At 37.5% G+C, this 22281-nt stretch overlaps 1 protein-coding gene across 3 annotated transcripts in view; it reads right to left on the bottom strand.

Moving 5' to 3' along the window:
* Positions 1 to 22281, bottom strand: part of RESF1 (retroelement silencing factor 1) — a 305299-nt gene that overhangs the window by 262167 nt on the left and 20851 nt on the right. For all 3 annotated transcript variants that reach the window (XM_087855759.1, XM_087855757.1, XM_087855758.1), the window contains exon 3: positions 9976 to 10082. The gene's annotated coding sequence lies outside the window, so the exon portion shown is untranslated. The remainder of the gene's footprint in view (positions 1 to 9975; positions 10083 to 22281) is intronic.

The following is a 22281-nucleotide window of genomic DNA, read 5'->3' as shown; positions in this document are numbered from 1 at the left end:
ATTCAGATGTTTTTTTAAAAATAATTTTAGATTTTAGATCTAAAAAACAAATTTTACATGCAAAAAACCAATTTTAGACTACGATAATAAAAATCATGTTTTGAAAGATTATTTAATGCTATAGTACTGCTATAATATTTATACTGCTATAAATTAAAAATACATGGGGAAAAAAGCCAACAAAGAGGGAGAAGGGAATTGGAAAAACCACACAAAAATGTTAACAGTGACTATCTTTGAGTAATGTGGTTATGAGTTCTAAAAATTCTTTTCTTGGGGCGCCTGGGCGGCACAGTCATTAAGCGTCTGCCTTTGGCTCAGGGCATGATCCCAGCTTCTGGGATCGAGCCCCACATCAGGCTCCTCCGCTGGAAGCCTGCTTCTTCCTCTCCCACTCCCCCTGCTTGTGTTCCCTCTCTCACTGGCTGTTTCTCTCTGTCAAATAAATAAATAAAATCTTTAAATAAATTAAATATATAAATAAATAAAAATTCTCTTCTTTATATTTACATTTTTTCCAAATTTTCTACAATGAATGTTGTGTTTATAATTAGAAAAAACAATTGTTTTAATATCCTAGGGACTCACCTTTTACAAAATCAAGAAATTAAATCTCCATTGTTTTTTTTTTTTTAAAGATTTTATTTATTTATACAACAGAGAGAGAGATAGCCAGTGAGAGAGGGAACACAAGCAGGGGGAGTTGGAGAGGAAGAAGCAGGCTCACAGCAGAGGAGCCTGATGTGGGGCTCAATCCCATCACGCCGGGATCACGCCCTGAGTCGAAGGCAGATGCTTAACCGCTGTGCCACCCAGGCGCCCCTCCATTGTTTTGTTTTTGTGACAACTATTTGCAGTAGCAAATGCTAATAGGTTAGCTTTTTTTTTTTTTTTTTTTTTTAAGTAGGCTCCAAACCCATTCTGGAGCCCAGTTGCAGGGCTTGAACTCAGGACCCTGAGCTCAAGACCTGAGCTGAGATCAAGAGTTGGACACTTAACTGACTGAGAAACCCAGGCACCACTAGGTTAGCTTTTTGGTGTTGGGAAAATAGATCTTTTTCCAGGGGGCTAAATACAAAGTCCTTGCAATCTCAAAGAAATATTCAATATTTTCCAGTAACATAGACTCGTAGACATTATTTTTTTGACTCAAAAATTAATTTCAAATGTGTTAATAATTTTGTTTAAAAGACAGTGGTTTTGTTTTCTGTTTTTCAGCATTCATTATTAGCCTTCCTCAAGTTGCACTCAAGACTTAAAAACCATCTGAGCTTTTGCCAAGAACATAAAAATTCAAGGTAAGAAGAAATGGTAACAGTATCAACAATAAAAATAATAATATGTTAATAGATTTAAAAATAGCTTCACATATATTTGATACACTATTTGACTTTTAAGAAAAAAAATCGAATGTAATAGTGGCAGGGTTTTTTTTAGCTCTACCTTGTGGAGGAGACATTGAGACTCAGAGAGGTGAGTCTCTTGCTCAGTATCATATAGCTACTAAATAGTAAAATCAGAATTCAAATCAAGGTCTTCCATTTCCAAGTACTGTAATTTTTCCTACAGAGTATTAATGGGAAACCATGAAAACTATGTCCACCTCGTTAGACCCTTCTCTGTTCTGACATCAAGGCCTGTTAATCTTGCTACCTTTGCCTAGGCCCATGACCTGGTCAAGCTCCAGGCTCTCACTGTGGTGTAGTCTGCTCCAACCTAGTGAAACCCAAAATACAACAAAGGAGAAGAGATAGTGATTTTAAAAAACTCTTTCGTTAAGGAAAAAAAAATACTGTCTTTCATTTGTTTGAGGCATATTTGGCATTTTAAACATTGCACAATGGTTTGCATATAAGTACTTCCTAAATGAATACAAGAGTAAAGTTCTGAGATAAATAATGGAAATGACCGCAAATTCACAAGTTTATTATGCAATAAGTCACATCCACCAACAGAATAATTTTTTATGCATGAATCTTCTACTTATCATAAATGGGTAGAAGGGGGGGCACCACTCTCTTGGATGACCTGAGGCAGAACTTCAAGAATTAGTTTCGGTTCCACCTGGTTATATCCCCAAAATTAGTTTTCCCTTCGTCCTTCTTTTATATGATCCCATTTGGCAGTTACACCCACTTGCTGGAAGAATTTCTCATTGTTCCGTGATCAAGGGTACCATTTGTCTTAACTGATACTCCACTGTTCGTCATGCAAACATGATTTTTGCTTTGAACACGACGTTGATTTGATACATTCTCAGGTTGTTCTTCATGCATGCATGGGTTCTTTGTAGGTGTCATTTTTTTCTGCCTGGATTATTGACTTCTCACATACACTATTTGGACATTTGTTCATGCTTTTATGCTTAATACCCATACTGCTTTGTTCAGTATGAGTGGGTAATTTGGATATATTAGCAAATAGCTCATCTGTTACTCTACTAATCACTTTAAAAGCAACACTGCTTTCTCTACAGTTTATAACAATGTCACATAAATATTTATCAAATGAATCATTAAGTGGATATCAGCTAAGAGGTATTACAGACACCTTTGAGTGGGATGTTACAAAAAGTAGGAGATTCTGATGCAGGGTGTTTTTTGTTTTTTGTTTTGGTTTGGTTTTTTTTGAGCAATAAAAATGATTAAAGTTTAGGTGTAAGTTAGGATTTGAAATATTTCAAGATACCAAGCATAAGCAATAAAAAATAAGCTTAAAGAACAAGAACTTGTAAAAATGACCTGACTTGGTAACGTCTCAGAGGAAGCAGAGAACATCCTCCTGCCCAAAGCCACTCCTTCCTGTATTATTTATGCTGATGGGGTTCAGAACACGCTATCCCAAAATATGAATATTGAATATTTTAACTGAAGGAGTTTGAGAAAACAAGCAGAAGCAGGAAGATCACTCTGACCTTCCTCCTACACTTCTGCCTTGAATCAGGTCATAAAACCCTCATGTGAGAGGTGCCCTCCCTATATGTGGTAGACAGAGCATCGTTATCTCCAGGACAAAAGGACACCAAGAAGAATCCAAACAAACAGGCCTTGCTAAGTGTGTTACTACAATTACCTCATACTCCTTAATCTATCATATTCCTCCACAACAATGCATTCTTCAAACCTAGCATAAAAGTACTCAAGTCTAACTGTTTCTTTGGGTCTTCATTTCCCTATGAAGTCTCCTTCGTCACATAAAACTTCTCCTCAATTTGTATGTTTTTCTCCTGCTAATCTGTCTTTGTCGGTTTAATTTTCAGACCCAGCCAGCGACCTTCACAGGGTTGAGGAACCCTTTTTCCTCCCTGACACTGCATAGCAAATTACTTGAGATTTAGCAACTTAAAACAATAAACATTTATTATCTCACACCATTTCAAATGGTGAGGAATCTGGGAGCAGCTAAGCTGAGTGTATCTGCCTCAGAATAGCTCAGGACATTACGGCCAAGATGTCAGCCAGAGCCGCAGTCATATGAAGGCTTACCTTAGCTGGAGGATCCCCTTCCCAGCTCGGCACTTGGGTGTCGGCAAGAAGCCTCAGTCCCTCATCAGGCTTGCCTCTCCATAAGATTGCTTATGAAGTGGCAGCCGGCCTCCCCCAGAGTGAATGATGAGAGAGACAGAGAGACAGAGAGAGAAAGAGAGAGAGAGGGAGAAGGCACCAAGATGAAAACTACAGTGTCTTTTATGACCTTATCTCAGAAGCAACATAGCATCACTTTTGTTGTATTTAATCAGTCATGAAGACCACCCCTGGTACAACCTGGGAGGAGATGTTCCCAGGGTGTGAATACTGGGAAGTGGGGCTCACTGGGGGACATTTTGGAGTCTGGCTACCATTCTTCCCTTGTATCCTTTACTATCTTCTCCCGCTCCCATCACCCTTTTGCTCTTTCAACTTAAACTACTTCCTCCTTACTAGGCCTTCCCCTATCTTGGTTCTAGACACTCTGAAACTAGACTCTGAAGCTCCACTTCTATACCTTCTTGGGTAAAAGAAAAAAACAAAACCTTTCCAAAATGCTCTTCCTAGTTCAGCTCTAGTTACCCACTCTGTCTCCATGGTTGAATTCCTGAAAGAGAAGTCCACACACACTTCCACTTCCTCACCTCCCATCTCCTCGGCCCACAGCAGTTTGACCTGCACCCCAACCTTTCCAGTGGAACTACGGTCCCCATGTCACTGGAATGTTGCAAGGAGTTCTCAGTTTGAAATTCCAATACATTTTCAGCCCTTACTTAACCTCTGCAACATTTGTTTTCCATGAATCTCTTTTCCCTGGGCCACAATGACACCATTCTTTCCTGGCTTTTGTCCTAACCCTTTCCTGACTATTTCTCAGCTTCCATTGCTGATCTTCTTCCTTTACCTCCCTGTAAGTATTGGCATTCTCCACAATTCGACCCTTACCTCTTTTTTTCTTATTATTCTAAACACTACCCCTGTATCTTCTCTAAGCCAGTGGCTTTTGCTACCATCTGTATGCTGCTAACTGCCAAATCTATATCTCCAGATTCGTTCTCTTTCTTGAACTGCACACCATTATAACCGACTCCTGGCTTAAGAGTGTGAAAGCCCCACAGGTTTCTCAAGAGATAGATGTGTTGGTTCAGTTCAAGGAGATCAGTTACTCTACCTGGGAGGGGAAATTTTAAAAACTATATTCTAAAGGAAATCCTGTCTCCAAAAAGAGTTTTATCCAGTTGGTACAACCTCTAGTGCAAAGGCATGATGGAGTGTGATCCCAGCAGAGGGCTTCCCTCTCTTCCCAGAGGAAGCCACCAATATGACCACCAAGCCATTATTCATCATTTTAGTTCAACATAAAGAAGTGCAGACAGCTCGCCCTCATCATCAGTTTATGCAGAGATTGGTAAAAGTAACAGCTGCACCCAGCTTCATAAGCATCTCCTATCTGTCAGCACCTCCTTCAGATACTTCATGGTAGCTGTGCCAAGACTCCCAGAATCTTGCCACATTCTGTCCCCCTGGACAAATTGTTCAACTAAGACCAACCGCTCCCCGGAATGCTCAGGCTTTCAGACCTAAACCCCTCCTAATTCTGTCATGAGACCATGTTCTGAGTCATGTCCCACAGTGTGTTGTCAGCACAGACACAGATGTTACTACTGCGGCTACTCCTGCTGTCCTCACACTTTTACCACCTAAATGTGCTGTGAGCAGGAGCTTATCAGGCTCAATAATGTCATGATGCCCAGTCAAGTGTCCCAGGCAGCAGCCTGCTGTTCATATACCTACACGATTGGGAACTTTTCCCATTTCCCCGTTGGTATGTGCCCCTCCTCAGCAGCAAAGCTAGATGTCAGGTGGGTAGGTGTTTCCTTTTATTTGAGCCACAAACCTTATTTTTGCCAGGCATTGAGAAATCACTGGCATTGAGACAAAGCACCCAGAATTTCTCCACCTCTTGGAGTCTCCAGAGCCTCATTCAAAGGCTAATGAAACCATCTCTGTACTTCAAGCACATCTAATCAAAGAGACTGCCAGAAACCAGACAGCAGTGCTTCTGCTCTTCTAATGTATAAAACTGATCAGGAAAAAAATAAAATAAAGTAAAATAAAACTGATCAGGGATCACAAGCAAAACTCATCTTACATCCAGGGGAAAATACCTAAACATTGAAACACTCCAGTAGTGTAGGGGGAAATTGTAAAATAAAATGTAACGTTAAATAGAAAGAAAATTTGAAACATATATACTGAGAAAATGCCATTCCTAACAAATTTAGTGATAGTCCTAGATTACTTATAGAGAAAAGGCAGAGAAGAAGAAAAGAAGAAAGGAAGGAAAAGGAAGAGAAAGGAAAGGAAGGGCAAAGTGAGGGGGGAGGAAGCAAAAAGTACAAATATATAAGAGCCTCTTTACCTAGAAATCAATGAAAAAGGTCCATGGCTTGGTTCTAGATACCCTGAAACTACCTCTGCAAGTTAGTCAAGTTTCCTTCGTCTCGTTGTGCTACTTTTTATTCATTGGGATTGCATAAATTTATGGCTGGTGTTGTCTTATACTGATATGCTTGTATTTTTGTCATTTTGAGAATGCTTTATAGACTCTTGTAACTAAGACATAATTCACAGGTGAAATAGACAAAGGGGATTACCAGTACACTTATCTAGATGAGTGCTGAGAAATATATAGAATTGTTGAGTCATTATATTGTACACCTGAAACTAACATAACATTGCATGTCGATTATACTTCAACAAAAATAGACATCATTTGCATCCTTTACCACATTAAATATTTGTAGCTGCATGTAATCTTGATGTTCTGATGACTGACTGGGAAGAAGGCACAAAAAATTTCAAATAGCATCTCTAGTACTGGGGCAAACCAGAAGCATTCTGATCCTGACAGTTCTTCAAAGACTGAATAGTACTCACTTCACAGCATACCAAAAGCCCACCGTAAGAAGGGAAGCTACCAGGTATGACCTTCAAGTCAACATCGTCAAATTAGGAGGAAGAATTTTGGCAGCAGAGCAGAATACAACCTCACTCCATCAATCTGCCCAGTCTAACTCTGCATATTACACTGGTGCATATATGCAAAAGCAACCACTGAATGACTCCAAGTATTACAAACACTTAAAGGGTGTAGGTAATGGTTAAGGACACTCTCACCATTGTTGTAATCAATGTTGTAAATTTGGGATAGTTTTGATTATATACGTTTTTTCAAAAGTTTATTCTCATGCACTGGGTTTGAAACATCACGACACTGGCATCAATCACAAGATCAATAAAATCTTCCAAGGTTCTGCAAACCTGGTACCTCTGTCTCCTTGACATTCTCCTGTTATGCTTAAGACAAGCTGTTGAGCTTGAGGGGGAGGTTAAATGGGCAGCTTGAAGAAAATTGTAAATGTTTGTAAAATCTGTTGAGGGAATTTTGGAGAAACAGATGGCCCGGAACAAATAAAAAGATTGCCAAGCTCTGCTGGAGGTTCACCTGAGTTTAGAGGTCATGGATTTATTGTGGTTATCACATGCCAGAACCATTAGGTTTGTTTTCACATTTAATGCTCGTGACATCCATATACGTAAGTGTAATTTTTCTTGATTATACAGAATTTAAATCACTAATAGAAGCTTCAGCAGTGAGTTCGTCAGGGTTTTGTGGTTGCAAACAACAGAAAATTACTCTGGCTAATAGGAAATAAAAGGAATTTCATTGGAAGGATATGTGCAAGCTATCAAAACAAAGAAGAGGCTAATGAGCCAGTATGTAAAGCACAAAACATTTTCCCAGGTCTCCGTAGTAGAAACAGATAGATGCCTGTGTAAATCACCTAATGTCTTTGGATCACTCCATTCCAGAGTCCAGTTGGAGACAGAGAGAAACTGTTTGCCCTAGCATGGGTCATATGCTTAGTTAGGCGAGCTGCCTCCAAGCCTGGAGGGTTGGCAGATAATTCACTAAAGGAGAACTGAAGTGCTGTTGTCAAAAGAAAAGGGGTTGGATGATGGTGAGCAAAAATTAATAAATGTTCACTGCAGATAAAAGAGCAGAATTGAGATCAGAAATGTTAAACCCAATATGGTATGTTCTTTGCCAAGTTGCCTCCTAATAGCAATGGAGACGGTAGACTGTTGGTTGGGGGGTTACAGTACAGGTGGAACAGGAGAGTAAGAATGTGAGAGTTGAGAAGGCTGCAAATAACAATGGATGGTGGGGGGCACCTGGGTGGCTCAGTCGTTAAGCATCTGCCTTCGGCTCAGGGCGTGATCCCGGCGTTCTGGGATCGAGCCCCACATCGGGCTTCTCCGCTGGGAGCCTGCTTCTTCCTCTCCCACTCCCCTGCTTGTGTTCCCTCTCTCGCTGGCTGTCTCTCTCTCCATCAAATAAATAAATAAATAATCTTTTAAAAAAAAAACCAAACAAACAAACAAAAAAAACAATGGATGGTGGGCCTCCAAGCTAGGGATGAAAGTGTGGCCAAAAGGGGCCTTCAAAACCAGGAGAACTGGAGGGACAGAGTGGTAAAACAGGTGAGTTGAAGGCATTTCTGGGAGTCTTCTGAGATGATGCCAGAAATTCTACGATGTAAACCAAGTGAGAGACATGTCCTGAGAAGTTGAGTTATGTCATGAAGGGTCACGAAAGAACACATAAAGTTCCAGTTGTGTTTTAGTTTCTGAGACAGTCAGAAGCATACTACGTTATTTGGTTCTTGAAAATGTAAGCAGGAGGGAGACACTTCATTGCCACAGCCATCTAAAAAACAAAATCTGCTCCAGAGATTTTATGGCTCTGTGTTGAACGAAGGAAAAATGAAAACTATATTGATCACGGTATTTACAAACTAAGCGAAGAATGTCTGAAGAATATTTTATGAATGAACTAATTTTTCTACCCATGCCTTTCCCCAAAGAATTGTTTTATGACTCCAGGTAATTCTCTCAAACAAAAAGAGTGTTAACACAAGCCTAGAGGCAATAGGTTTTTTGTTGCCTAAAGATAGTCCTACTGATAAAAAGAAATCGAAAGCAGGTGTCTTTACTTGCTTTGTATTAAACGGAAGGAAAATAAAACAGAGGAAATCTGCAATTTACAAAAAGGGCAGAGCACATTAAAATGAACATTTCTGGAGTGTGGGGGGGGTAAGAAATAAGCGTGGGTATAAAAGGGCAACCTGAAGTATCCTGTATTGATGGAAATAATCTGTACCTTGAGCCTATTAGTGTCAGTATGCTGGTTGTGATATTGTACGATAGTTTTGTAAAATGCTAACCACTGGAGAAAGCCAGATAAAGGCTATGTGGGATCCCTCTCTATTATTTCTTACAATTGTGTGGGTATCTATCATTATTTCAAAATAAAGTTTAATTAAAAAGAAAAGCAACACAAACACAAAATGAACTTTCCTAGCTATAGGGAAGAACAGTCATCTTCACCCCCTTGTGTTTCCATATGCAGTAACTTAAGGGAGACCAAAATGGTTCTCTGACCTGGCTGCTCATTTGTTCCCTGGGTGACCGCAAACTTCCCGGAAAGCTGAGAATCACTGAGATTCTCTCCACCCCTCATTTACTCCTCCACAGGGGAATAGGAGAGCCTAGATGAACACGTGAGTTGGGGAGAATAAACAGCTCAGCCCTTCCCCCACCATTTCTAGACCTGTGTTTGCAGAGAGTGTGTCAGCTCTCCTCTCATGGGCCTGTATTCTACTGGGAACCTGTGTTGTTCAGCTATACCAGTAACTACTGGATAAGTCTGGGAAAAGTAGGACAGCGCCCACTTGGCCATGTCTTCTAGTCAGCTTTATTAAGGTAACAGTCTGACCTTCATTTGTCTGAATCTCTCTTTCAACCGATTCCAATTTCAAGAGGAAGAAAGGGACACTACTTTTTAGGTACCCGGTTCCTGCAAGAAAAGGGTTTTCAGCAGGGATGACCTCATACATCAGACCCAGGGACTCCGGGGATATGACCTTAGATTTGCCTTCTTGCCACTCTGCTCCCCAGAATGTAGCAAAGTAAGATAAATGTGGAATGTTAGCGGGTCAGATTGCACCTGGTTTACAGAAGCATTCGTTGTGAAATCTCTAATGAGTTGCAGCTGCGCTGGGAGGCATGTGACTTGGCATTTACTCCTGAAGAGACTGTATAACAAGCATGGGATTACACACAGGTAGGGAATAGAAAGGGGGGGTGCCCTAATGTGAAGCTGTCTGCCCCGGATTCAACCTCCTCTCTTGTGCCTGAGCCCTGCAGAAAGGAGGAGAGTGAAAGCTGCACCTAACCTGTCACCAGGTATCTGAGAACACGTGTACCAAGTAGTCCATTAAAATTCTAGCACCTGGCACCTGATCTTCAGTAACTGGGCAAAGTTCTTGGTTAAGTTCACTTAGTTGTTGCAGTCATTCTGGAGGTGAGCACAGCTCTCACTCATTCCAACATTGATTTCCATTCTCTTTCCCTTTTTAGAGATGCAAGAAAGCGAACGTACCTTCTCAGATCGCCCTGCAGGTAGAGGTGGCCCTCATGACTCAGTTCTGGCAAATGACGAGTAAGCTGCATTTTTCTGGTACTGCTCTTCCACTTCATTCTTCTTGCCTGAAACACATGCATGATGCTTGAGGCTTACAGTCATTGTGAAGTATGTATACAGCAAGAGGCTTACAGTCATTGTGAAGTATGTATACAGCAAGACAGAAGGGGTCAGTGGATGGTGTTGTGGAGCTACCATACCAGTCTTGGACCTCCTGTCACCAGATCGGCGGCGTGTCCTGGATTATCCATCTGGACCCAATGTGATCATAAAAGTCCTTATAAGGGAAAGAGGGAGGTAGAAAGAAGGATCGGAGAAAGATGTGACAACAGAAGCAGAGTCAGAGAAATGCTTTGTTGGCTTTGAAGGAGGAGGAAGGAGGCCATGAGGCAAGGAATGCGGGCAACTCCTAGAAGCTGGAAGAAGAAATAGATTCTTCTCCAGAGCCTCCAGAAGGAATGGAGTCCTTCCAACACCTTAATTTTAGCGTAGTGAGGCCTGTGTCAGACTTCTAACTTACCGAACTATAAAACAATACATTTGTGTTGTTTAAACCACTAAATGTGCAGTAATCTGTTACAGCGGCAACAGAAAATGAATATGCTCTCTTAAGACCTTTTAATAACAAATTATGATTAGTCTAAGGAAATTGTTTCCTTTCAGTGCAAGACACCTCTAGTTTTCAAAGCAAGGGCAAGCAAAAAGAGACATAACTTATCTTTCAAGAAAAAAAAATCCCCAGGAACCTAGGAAAAGGAACCCAAAAAGGAAACTTCCCCAGGAACCTATGTTTTTATAGCCATGATAACAAATACCAAAGCTGGTTTTAAACCTATTTAACTGATCAGTGACAACTTACTCCGGTAAACACACCTCAGGAACAGAAAACACACTTTTATAACCCGTGTTTCTAAGGCTGATTTTCAACTACTCCTGCCTCAGTAACCAATACGTCCTAACAATACTTCCCATAAAACCTCTATTTGCTCTGCTCAGTGAGACTGTGTCTGATCAGCATAGCTTTCCCTTACCTAAGTAAGCAATAAATTCGGTTTCTAGGTTTCACACTTTGGGTGATGATCTTATCCTTTGGTACATTGTACATTCTTCTTAATTTAACAAGGGCCACAGAAAACACAAAGTGCCAGGTTTTCATACTAACCGTTAAGTGAAGGAGTTGGGAAAGAGAAATAGAATTTGTTTCGATTCTGTGAAGAAATAACTTTAGGTGGTTGTTTAAAACTCTTGATTTGTCCCTATGTTTATATTTGAAAAACAAAAACCCTAAAACTAAATAAAATCACTCATGATTTCACCATCTTCATTTTTTAAGTATTTAAAGAAGTACAAGTCCTTGATCTCCCTCCTACCAATCCCACCTGCCAGGGGTAATTGCTACTAACAATTTTATGTATATTTTTTCAGGTGTAAACTTAGGCACAGAGGTGTTATAATAAAGCCTATTTTAACCGGTTGCCATGGTGTTGCCGGGGTCTTTGAAACGTATTTTATATGGTTAATTATAGTTTGGTATTTTAGCATGGTTGTGGGCTTTATGAGAATGGTAACCATGATACATTCATCTCTCCATAAGAAATTATGTTACATAATAGGTTTTCAACAAATATTTACTGAAGTTAACTAAGAACTAAATTTCTCTAAATAAGATCCCATTTAATTTCTGGTATGAGAATATAATACTTAGTCCTAAGGTGATAGAGTTATAGATACTGAGTCTAACTATGGTGGACTCTGGGATCTTAATGTGTATAAAGTTCTAGGGCAATATTGCTCAGAGAGTGGTCGACTAGTGATGGTCTATGAAGTATTCAAAAAAGTTTGGCCATTTCAGGGGAGAAAGTAAAGAAGTAATTTTGTTTATACACAGTTCATAAATGTGAAGTTAAGATTACTTCTTTTACAGAACTCCTCTTAAATTTTTAGTTTATTATTTTTAAAATAGATATGATTTTCATGATTCAAAGTTGAAAAAGTTAGAGTGCCTGGCCAGTCCAATCAGTGGAGCATGCAACTCTTGATCTTGGGGTTGTGAGTTGGAGCCCCATGCTGGGTGGGGCAATTACTTAAAAAATTTAAAAATGAAAAAAAATTGAAAAAGGTCAAAGGATAAACAGTAAAAGGTCTCCCTCCAACCACATCCCTTAGCCAATAATGATCAGTTTGTTATGTATCCTTCCAGAAATATTTTACAATATATAGGAAAAAACACACATACAAACACACACGCCTCTGATCTTTTTATACAAGTAATTTAGGCTACACAGTCTTCTGTATCTTGTTACATGCAACAGTATGTCTAGGACAACCTTCCATACCAGTACACAAAGAGCAGCCTCATTTACTTTTACGGCTGCGGAGAATTCTTGAATGGACACAAAGATAGTTTTCTTTTTAGATTACAAAGAAGGTCTTAATAAATAACTTTGTACAAATGTTAGTTCATACCTGTCTGAATCAATCCGTAGGACAAATTCCTAGAAACAGACTTGTTGCTTCAAAAGGTACATGAATTTATAACTTTTAAAGTTAACTGCTAAAATCTCTTTTCATGGAGACAATTCATCCTCTCATGGAAATTAGAGTGCCTCGTTCCCCATAGTCTCAGCCACATGGTATATTATTATCAGACATATTTTCTCTGCTAATTGAATAGGTCAGAATGATCCCTCAGCAGGACATTAACATTCATCCTATTGTGCGTGAAATTAACATTTTTTTGTACGTTTGAGTCATTTGTATTACCTTTTCTCTGAAGTGTCTGGTTTTATGATTTGTCCATTTTTCTATTAGGTTGTATTTTTCTTTCTTTATTGCAGGTGCTCTTTTTTTATATTAGGAAAATTAGCCCTTTGTGATACAAATATAAAATTATTTTCCTCAAGTAGCCATTGCCATTGCTTTATGATAACTCTTCCCATGAAGAATTTTTAAAAATATGACTTGCAGGGGCACCTGGGTGGCTCAGTCATTGAGCGTCTGCCTTCGGCTCAGGTCATGATCCCAGCGTTCTGAGATCAAGCCCCACATCAGGCATCCTGCTCAGCAGGAAGCCTGCTTCTCCCTCTCCCACTCCCCCTGCTTGTGTTCCCTCTCTCACTGCCTCTCTCTCTGTCAAATAAATAAAATTAAAATCTTAATATATATATATATGTATATATGGCTTGCAAATACTTTATCCCATTCTTTGGTTGTCTTTTCACTTTCTGGGTAATGTCCTTGAAGCACAAAATTTTTTAATTTTAATGAAGTCTGATGTATCTATTTTTTTCTTTTGTTGTTTGTGCTTTTGGTGTCATATCTAAGAAGCCACTGCCTAATGCAAGGCCACAGAGATTTTTATCTATGTTTTCTAAATAAGATTTAGCTCTTGTCTCTAAGTGTTGATCCATTTTCAGTTAATTTTTGTATACAGCATGTGATACTTGGGTTTTAAATTTGTTTGTAAATTCCAGTTGCCCCAGAACTGTTCATTAGAGACTATTACTTCCCCTCATTGAATTGTCTTGACAGCCTTATTGAAAATCATTTTACCATAAGTATATGGGTTTTTTCCTGGACTCTCAGTTCATTCCATCATCTATATGTCTATCCTTATGCCAGTACACATAGTCTTGAATACTCTAGTTTTGAAGTAACTTTGAAATGGGGAATGTGTGTTCAAACTTCAAACTTTTTTCTTTCTTTTTTTTTGTTATAAATCTAAAATAATCCTTATTAAAGAATAATTGGCATACAATACTGTGTTAGTTTCAGGTGTATAACATAGTGATTTGATATTTATATACATCATGAATTGGTCACCACAATAAGTCCATCATCACACAAAACTGTAACAGTATTATAGGCTATATTCCCTATGCTGTATATTATATCCCTGCATCTCATTTATTTTATATCTGGAATATTGTGCTTTATTTTCAAGATTGTTTTAGCTCTTCAGGGCCTCTCGTAATTCTCTATGAACTTGAGGACCAGCTTTTCCATTTCTGCAAAAAGGCAATTGGAATTTTGACAGGGATTGTATTGAATCAGCAGATTAACTAGGAGGTGTATTGTCATCTTAACAATATTAGATATTCCAATCTATAAACATGAGTATCATTTCAATTCCAGTCTTCTGTAATTTCTTTCAATAGTGTTTTGTTTTTTTCACTATGAGTCATCCACTTTTTTGTTAAATTTATTTTAAGTATTTTATTCTTTTTAATACTATTGTAAATGGAATTGTCTTCTTTGGTTTTGGATTGTTATTACTAATGTATAGAAATGAGACTATTTTTGTATATTGATCTATATCTCTGCAACATTGTTAAACTCATTTATTAGCCCTAATGGATTTTCAATATATAAAATTATGTCATCTGCAAATGAAATAGTTTTACTTCTTCTTTTTTAATCTAGATTCCTTTTATTTCATTTTCTTGCCTAATTGCCTTGGCTGGAACCTCTAGTACAATGTTGAATAGAAATGATGGGAGCAAACATATTTATTTCCAATATTTTTTAACTTCTTATTTTTCCCCAAATTATGAAGATAACTGCATTTGCTACGAAAATGTTAGTGGAAATAGTAGTCATCATTTTTTTAACCATTTGTTAATGGAAGTGTTTCTAATATTTTCCTATGGAACATAAGCTGGCTTGGGGGTTAAAATAGATTTATGTTAATGTAGTGTATTCTGTTCTTATTGCTTTATAAACATCTTTGACTCAAAAGTAGATTTCAAATTTTTATCAAATTCTGTTTCAAAGTCTGTAGAGTTGATCTTCTTTATATCTATTCATAAAATATATGTCCTAATATTTAATCACCTTTGTATTCCTGAAATAAATCCCATTTTGTCGGTTATTCTTTTAAGATACTGCAGTTTTCCTTTTCCCAATATTTTATTTAGTATTATTTCATCAATATTTATAAGTGAAATTATTGGGCATTTCTTTTCCCTATCATCTCTGTCAGATTTAGTATCAAAATTATTCTTGCTTCATATAAAGAATTTGCGAGGTTTCTGTATGTGCTAGAGTAGCTTAAATTGGGGAATTATCTGCTCCTTAAAGTTGCAGCATGACAACGTATAAGAGGTGCTTTGATTGTGTGGGATAGCTCTTTATACTTTCTTTTACAGTAATTGATTTGTTTAGACTTTTGGTTTCTTTTGAGATCAGTTTTGGTATATTATAGCTTCTTAAAAACAAATCCATTTTATCTAGAATTTCTGAATTATTGCATCAAGTATATTTGTGCTTTTTTCCTTAATTAACTCACTTAAAAGTTTATCTTTTTTTTTTCCCCAAGCAACCAGCTCTTGGGTTATTTAATTCTATCCTTTTCTTATTTTATAGATTTTATAAATTTATTTATTTTATATTTTAAGTAGTTTCTACTTTTTTTTTTTTAAGATTTTATTTATTCATTCGAGAGAGAGAGACACAGCCAGTGAGAGAGGGAACACAAGCAGGGGGAGTGGGAGAGGAAGAAGCAGGCTCCCAGTGGAGGAGCCTGACCTGGGGCTCCATCCCAGAATGCCGGGATCACACCCTGAGCCGAAGGCAGATGCCTAACGACTGTGCCACCCAGGCACCCCTTAAGTAGTTTCTACTTTTATCTTTTTAGTCTCCTCTCTGTTTTCTTAGATTTATTTTGCTGATCTTTGTTTAATTTCATTTGAATTTGCTTACTTCATCTGTTTTCAGTCTTTCTTATTAGTTAATATGGTGAAATTTTCTAGCTGCTTTGTAATTTATTCACCTGTGAATAAGACCTAGTTTGGAATATTTATAGAGCTGTATTCTAGGATATGTTTGTGTCAGCACGGCCTGAAATATATGCAGTTTACATCCACTTAAAAAACAAAATCATTTAAGCAGGCACTGACAGCCAATGACAAAACTGGTCAAACTTAATGCTTGACATAACTTTAGTTTGCTAAGGGATGGCTAGACCCTGAACTTTATGCAAATGTTCTGTGTTGTAACTTGTTTGCTCCATCTCGACCCAAACTCCACCCATGTGCCTAACCACCAACTAAAATTTCCTGCCTTGATCTTCCTGCTTTTACAATATTCGACAGGGTTCGGTAAGTTCAAGACCCACCCCTCCCTTGCAATTTTAGTATACCCCTTCCTCTTTCCATAGCCACCTGTCCCATGGTCTCTGCATATAAATGTTTTGCTTGTCCACTTCTCAGAGATGTTTCTGGCTTAGGTTTTGAGTATCTCTCTATTGCAGTAGGCCCCCTTAAAAAACTCTTGCCTTGCTAATGTCCAGACTCACATTTTTGTTTTGACACCAGAAGAGTTAGAAAGACACTTTGATTTCTAGAACTTCATTGATTTTGGGATTTTAATTTTGTTGCTAGTGACTTTTGCTTATTAAATAGGATATTTACATATGTAGTAGGTTTTTTGAAATCCCCTAGTACAATCTCTAGCTATTTTAAGCAATTTGTGACATATTACAAAAGTATTAAAATAGGTTTCCTCTGAACACTGCTTTAGCAATATGACATATATTCCAATACGTAATGTTTTTATTATTGTTTTATCTAAATAGCTGCAATTCCATTTTTCCCTTGGGCCCAAGGGCTGTTTAACACAAGGTATTTTATTTCCAAGTGGGGCTTTTGTTGCCTTCTAGTTTTATTGTATTGCTACTAGAGAAAGTTATCTGTACTGGGTTTTTTTTTCTTTTTGGAATTTATTGAGGTTTCCTCCTTAATTAGGAACGTAAATAAGAAGTATATTCTCCAATTTCGGAATCACAGAATTTGACATACACCAATTTACTCTATCACATTATTGAAGTTCGTTATACCTTATTTGTTTCTTTGTATGCTTTATCTGTCATGGACTGGAGAGATGAACTGAAGTATCCTGCCACTAATGTGATTCTGTCTACTTCTCTGTATAGACCTTAACTTTTGCTTAAAGACTATGCTTATACTGATGTGTGTTATTTGTACATAGATATCCCTAACTGTTATGTCTGTGAATTCCAACCTTTCACATATGAAGTGCCCTTATCTTATTTAATGCTTTTTCTTCTCTTAGTTTTAAGTTTCTCTTTCTTTACAGTGTAGAATTATTTTTGTTTTGTATCCAATCTGACTTTTCCCCCATTACTGCACGAGTTTAACTCATTTATAATTATTACAATTATTTACAATTATTGATATGAAAGGTATGTTTAGTCATCATTATGTCTTGTTATATTGTGATATGATTCATGCTTTTAAGGTTAAAAAATGATTTCCTATGTGGGATTTTGCTTGGTTATATGTACAATTCTTCTTTCTTTCTTTCTTTCTTTTTTTTTTTAAAGATTTTATTTATTTATTTGACAGAGAGAGACAGCCAGTGAGAGAGGGAACAGAAGCAGGGGGAGTGGGAGAGGAAGAAGCACGCTCCCAGCAGAGCAGGGAGCCCGATGCGGGGCTCAATCCCAGGACCCTGGGATCATGCCCTGAGCCGAAGGCAGACGCTTAACGACTGAGCCACCCAGGCACCCCTATAAATGCCCTATTCTAAGCAATAAATTAGTAACTTGCTTTATCCTTCCACCTCCCCTTTCTCTCCACAACTTCCCAATTTTAATTAATTATATTATCTTTCTTAATGTTTAGCTTTCTGTTTAGTAGAAATAATGCCCATATTTGTTTCCATTTTAATCCTATTTGTCAGCAGCCCTTTAATGCTATCTACCCTATGCTTTCTAGTCATCTATTATTCAATAAAATTTGTCCACTGGCAGAATCTTCAAATGAGTTAATAGAAATACTATCCTTAGGGTCTTGTGTTTTCAGAACTCTTTGCCTTTTTACTTATACAACAGTTCGACTGGATATACAATTCCTGGGTCATACCTCTTTCCTTAATTTTGTATTGCTCTATCTACGATGTCTTCTAGGAACGAATATTGTCTTCTAGGAACGAATTCAGCCTGTTTTTGTCATCATAAGTGACTTATTTTCTTTAACTTTCAAAGAATGCTAATTTTTGAAATCTAGTATTTTTATGAGGACATATATTGGTGTTGACCATATGGGACTATTTTATAAAATAATATTTGCCTTTTATATTGTTTTCAGACTCAAGTCTCTTTTTATTTCTATGATTTCTTTTTCTTGAATCATATTTTTAATATTTTTTCCTGTCCCATTGTTTTTTTTTTTCTTCTTTGTTTGTAATACCTATGGATTTATGCTTTTTTCATCAGTTCTGGAAAATTCACAGGCATTATCTCTATATATTGCCTCTCCTTTCTCATTATTCTTTCTATGTGGAACTCTAAGTGCTAGATCTTGTCATTCCATCTTCCATATCTTTTAACCTTTTTTTGGGTACATTTTCCGTTTTCTTATTTATCTTTACTACATTCTGGATCAGTTCTTCGGATATATCTTCTGGTTTACAAATTCTCACTTGAGTTCTCTAATCTAGCTAAACCCTTCACAGTTGTTTGTTTGTTTGTTTTTGCTGCCAACAATGATAATTTTTTATTTCTGGTTTCTTTTGGATTGTCCCAAAATGTTTCTGAAAATTTCTGGATGTTTCTAATTGAATGATCACTTTTTAAATTGCATGCTTTATTCAAACAGCTCACACACAGCTGTTTTACATTGTATGTATGTAATTATAATTCCAATACTTGAAATTTTTAAGGAATCTAAATCTGGTGTTTGTTTCTTGCTGACTCTCACTCATGGTTATTGCCTTATTGTGTGTTTGGCAATCTTGTTTCTGAGTTCATCGCTTAATCATAATCTGTCAGAGTCCTCTGGACCAAATTTGGAGAGCTCTCCTCCAAACAATGTTTATTTCCATTTCTGTCAGTAACCAAGACCACTTCAGCCCTCTTTGGGGTTCTGGCTTAGAGTATCTCAGGTACAGCTTGTCTAGATAGCTGCCATTCCAAGGGCTGGTACCCACAACAATTGTGTTGCTATAGGAATATTTCCTCAGGCCAGCACTGCTCTTCCTGGTTTCCCACAGCCAGGCAGCTTCCTGTTACTCTGGCTATCTACACTGTTTTCCAAGCCAACAGGAATCTTCCTTGTGACTCAATATTTTGTGTGGGAGTTTGTTTGACTTTTCCCCAGGTAATGAAGATAGGCCATTACAGGGATGTTCACAATGCAAGCTCTTCTCCCCCACTGTTACAGACGCAGACTGTTTTCTCCAACTACAACTCCTCTATGTGATACATATGTTGCTATACTTTCTCTGCTTCTTGGAACCATGTGGATCCAGGGAAGGTCCTGCAACCAACCTGTGAATTGCATTCCTGCCTTTGAAATGAGATATTTAGGCTCTATACAAGAGATTTAAGCTATGTCCTTAATTTTTAAGCAGTATATTTTGCTACTTAACCTTTAACCTGACCCCAAGCCAATCTGATACCCTAAATCTAATGAGATCTTTCTAAAATCTACACTCTTAACATCCTCCCATACTCTCACTCCCATCCATTTACTTTGTAATTTAAGGATTTGTCTAATACTTTTTCTTATTCTACTCTACTTTTGGGTGATTTAGCCTCCAAAAGGAAAAATGCTAACTTTACACTATTGTCTTCAAATAATAAGTCCTGCTGTGTTCTCTGTGATAACATCATTTTTTAAAATATCACATGAACTATAAGAACCATGCTTGGCAATTTGTCTCCACTAATATTCAATTATCGGGTGCAGTTCATCTCAATTTATTTTTTATTTTTTATTTTTTTAAAGATTTTATTTATTTATTCGACAGAGATAGAGACAGCCAGCGAGAGAGGGAACACAGGCAGGGGGAGTGGGAGAGGAAGCAGCAGGCTCATAGCGGAGGAGCCTGATGTGGGGCTCGATCCCATAACACCAGAATCACGCCCTGAGCCGAAGGCAGACGCTTAACCGCTGTGCCACCCAGGCGCCCCAGTTCATCTCAATTTAAAATACTTTCACAACACTTCAATTTTTGTGTTGTTACTATCGTGTGGTCTTATATATCCAATATTTGAAAAAATGTTATCAAGAATTTTGGAAGCACTAAAGAAAAAATATAATAATGAAAATAGTAATGTAAATGTTAAAATTTAGAATGCCATAAATATAAAAAAATGAACAGAAGCCCCATTTTTAGATAAGAGGCAAATGTGATAATTTCACAGAAGTAAAAAATAAATGAAGAGAAGTGTGATGGTGAATATCTGAAAATTAGCAATGCAGTTATTTTTTTTCACACTGTGCTATCTTCTAAGAAACTTTGTCAAGTTTTGGCAAGAAATTAATGATGCTTTGATTTCAATTTCTAACATAACACTGTAACCTCCAGTAAGCCAATTAAATTTTTCATTACTAAAACAAAACAATATAGTACAGAATTAAATAATTATTTTTGCTAAAGTCAGAAAGAGACCAAAACTATCAATATTTTATTCAAAGTTGTGTTCCTGAGTTCAACAGTTCTCACTATTGTCAAAGGGTTTGTAAAAACTAGCTGGAAAGTTGTTGAAAATATGCTCAGAGAAAGCAAAACAAGCTACTGGCAAAATTCCATTGTCAACTTATTTGACATTGCATAACATCAAAGGCATTTAATGTGAAAGAGGAATTGCTGTTCTGTGCTCATGCTAGCAAATATTTTATTTAGAGTTGCATCAAGTCACTAATTGACAATGTCTAGAAAATGAATCAGTTCTTACATATATGTGGTATAAGGAGAAGTGCTAGAGGACTTTTTGTTCTGCTCATTAATAAAATCCAGTGCTTTGGGAGAACTTTTTTTTTTTGGTAATCACTATTTTGTGAGCCACAACATGGACTGGAAAGGGTATGATGCATTCAGTTCTGATACCGGGTAGCTACACATAACAAGGAATACATGCTCTGCTTTATAAGGAAGAATTGGTGGTCAATGATATGCCTCCTGATATTTTTTGAAAGAAACTGTAAAAAAGAAGAAAGTGAAAAAACTGAATGGTGGTCACTGACTGTTCAATTCCCCAATGTGCTGTGTAAGGCCAATCAGGCTTTTTCCTGCTTCCTCCACAAAATATCTCTTATCAAACTTGCTGACCATCTTCACTTTGCCAAATCTAAAGATTAGTTCTCTGTCTAAATCATAGTTGATCTCTGAGCAGTATTTGACAATTTCTTTCTCTTTGAAACACTTTCCTCTCTAAGATTTCCTGAAACCACACTCCTCTGTTCCCCTCCTTCCTCACTGGCTGCTCCTTCTCAGTCTCCTTGGGAGGACCCACCATTTCCTCTGCCGGGCTTCTAATTATTAACACTCTACACGAGTCCTTGATGCTCTTCCCTACTGTGTCTACATTTTCTCCCTGTATAATCTCAACCAGTTCCATCGCTTTATGACAGCTGCATGCCACAGACTCACAAATGTATACCTGTAGACCCACTTCTCTCCCTAAACTCCAGATTCTACATATCAGATTGCCTTTTTGACTTCTCCACTAAGATGTTGAAAAGCTCCTCAAATTTAACATAAGGTTAAGATAATTTTGTTTCTTCCCCCGCAAAACCTTGTTCCTAATGCATTCATTGCTGTCTCAGTTAACAGCACCACCATCTATTCTATTACTACAGCCAAAAACTCATAAGACATTCCAACTGGTGTTCCTGATTTGTCTTTCATTTCTCTCTAACATACGCTCCACAGACAGGGTACCCCACACAGTATCCCAGCCATTATTTCCAATTGTATTTTTAAATCTATGAAACATATTTCACATAGAGAAGAGTATATACAATATATTATAAAGTAAATATCAATGTATCCACACACAGGTCTAGAAATGGAACATTATCTGCAAAAGAACGATGTTGGACTCTCTATCTCATATCAAATACAAAAAATTAACTCAGGATGGACTAAAGATCTGAATGTAAGAATTAAAACTATAAAACTCTTTGAAGAAAACATAGGGGTAAATACTTCTGTCTGTAGATTTGGGAAGGATTTCTTTTTTTTTAAGATTTTATTTTATTTTATTTTATTTTTTATTTTATTTTATTTTATTTTATTTATTGAGAGGGAGAGAGAGCGAGCATGCACGCACAAGCACAGGGGAGAGGCAGAGAGAAAATCCCAAGCAGACTCCCCACTGAGCAGAGCCTGATGTGGGGCTAGATCTTAGGACGTGAGATCATGACCTGAGCCAAAATCAAGGGTGGAACACTTAACCAACTGAGCCACCCAGATCCCCCAGGAAGGATTTTTTAAGTATAACACCAAAAGCACAAG

Source organism: Ursus americanus, chromosome 25, assembly GCF_024610735.1.
Source record: "Ursus americanus isolate L20-20 chromosome 25, mUrsAme1.1.p, whole genome shotgun sequence".
Lineage (NCBI taxonomy): Eukaryota > Metazoa > Chordata > Mammalia > Carnivora > Ursidae > Ursus > Ursus americanus.
This window is presented reverse-complemented; position numbering and strand designations above follow the sequence as displayed.